The sequence below is a fragment of the Mastomys coucha genome, unplaced genomic scaffold, assembly GCF_008632895.1.
Source record: "Mastomys coucha isolate ucsf_1 unplaced genomic scaffold, UCSF_Mcou_1 pScaffold15, whole genome shotgun sequence".
Taxonomy (NCBI): Eukaryota; Metazoa; Chordata; class Mammalia; order Rodentia; family Muridae; genus Mastomys; species Mastomys coucha.
The window spans coordinates 108,183,198-108,185,457 of record NW_022196897.1 but is presented as its reverse complement, the minus strand read 5'-3'; positions in this window follow the sequence as shown (position 1 = coordinate 108,185,457).

Below are 2,260 nucleotides of genomic sequence, written 5' to 3'. Positions count from 1 at the left end.
CAGAGACAGACAAACACAAAGACACAGAGAGAGCAATGTCAGCTTCTTCAATTGCTCTCTTCCTCGCTTTGGGGGACAAGATCTCTCGCTGAACACAGAGCTTACCAATTTAGTGTAGCCAATCTGCAAGCCCTCTGGACTCTGCCTTCCCAGAGCTAGGACCACAGACAAGGAATGTCCACTTATTATATTTTGCATAGATGCTGGGGATCCAAACTCAGGTCCACGTGCTTTATTGACAGAGCCATCTCTCCAGCCCTATTAGTTGCCCTTCCCCCCATCCCAAGAAGCTTGACTAAGGCATTTTACATGTGGTTGGTACGAAGACAAAAGTTGCTGATTCCTGTAAACTTCTGTTCCATGCACTGAAGAGCCAAATGGATACTTTTCATTCCTTGTGGACTAAATCATTTCTGTGTGTATCACCAAGACTCAAAGAGGCATCTACCATCCACTTGACAACTGTTGGACTCACATGAGATTCCTATGGGAAAGGACTTCATGGCAGTTCTAGAAAGGTCATAGGAAAGACGACCAGAGGCAATGAGAAGAGACTAACAGGACTTAATGCGCTCAGCTGCTCTCCATGCTGCCAACCCGTCAGAAGAAAAGCTATAGAAACTCCTAGCTTACTTATCACTATCACCTCCAGCATGTATTTTGCCATCACCCCTGCTATTAATCATGTAGTTTTATGGGGTTTTTAATCTTTTTTTTTCTTTCTTTCTTTGAGACAGGGTTTCTCTGTATAGTCCTGGCTGTCCTGGAGCTTACTGTGTAGACCAGGCTGGCCTCGAACTCAGAAATCCGCCTGCCTCTGCCTCCCAAGTGCTAGGATTAAAGTCGTGTGCCACCACCGCCCGGCTGGGGTTTTTAATCTTAAATCCACCTAAATAACCTTCTTCCTCTTGGTTCACGTTTCCGCAGACACAGTAAACTGCATCCTAAAGGGAGGAAATGAACTTTACTAAGTAGGCAGTTCTCAAGGCTTAGGGTATCTCTGAGAGTGCCAACTGCAAACAATAAGACTTCCTTCTTACGATTTTGTTATGTAAATGCTCATAATTTGGGGCCTTCTATTTGTATTCTAGCATTGCTTTTTTTTTTTCTACAAAAGATAAAGGCTATAAAAGATATAGGCTTCAGAAAATAAGAAGCAATAAACAGTAGACAACTGTTAGAACCGAGAAAACCCACGATGCCCCAGAGAATGTTTTACAAATAGATGAAAGTATATGATTCATAGAATCTTGGTGTCAAAAAAACCACGGTAAAGGTAAGGGCAGAGTGGTAACGTTCTTATTAGGAGGTTTGTATTAGTCATGGTTCTCCAGAGAAGCGCGTCTGAGATTCTTCAGGAACTGGCTCAGGAAGTTTCTGGATCTGGCAAGTCTAACATTTGTAAGGCAGCTTGGTGGGCTGAAAATTCAGGTTAGAAACTGTGGTTGCCAGTCTTGAATCCACAGCTCCCAGGGCGGGGCCACAGGCTGCTCAGGCTGGGTTTCCAGGTTGCAGTCTGAGAATTCTTTCTCCTTGAGATGCTGTCAGTCTTGACATGCTAGTCCTCAGCTGATGGGATGAAGTCTGTACCCCAAATCCACTGATCTAAAGGCTAGCCACACTTTAAAATGCCCTCTCGTATGCTGTAACATCTGCACTGGTATATGACCAACTTGATGCACAAAAATCACCCATCAAAAGCTAATCAAGGCATATTCTTCCTCTGTTATTCTCCCATTGAGGGAGAAAAACAACTCTGAGATTCTAGGGCATACACAGGGGCTCTGGAAAAGGGAAGCTAAAGTGAGTTATTTGAAAATAAGACAGTAATCTGGTGACTTTGATATCTAACACTGCTGCTAAAGATTCTGGAACTGTGACTCCAGCCCTTAAAGCTTAAGTTCAAGAAAAAAAGTTGGGACATAAGATAGCAATACTTTATCATTTTTTACCTAATCAAATCTTCAATTACCATTGATACCCATTTGTTACTTAGACCCATAAAGTAAAAGATAAAATTGGCAACAACAGCAAATTAAATAATAAGATTAAATTACAAATTGTAGGGTTGGTTTTTTTTTTTTTTTTTTACAAAATAAAGAATCACATAGGCTGAATTTGGAAAATTCTTTTCTGAATTGAGTATGTTAGCACACATGTCTGTAATTCCAGTACTTGGAAGTCTGAGGCAGGGGGACTTCCATGAGTTCAAGGCCAGCTTGGGTTACATAACAATATCCTGACTCAAATAGTAATTATT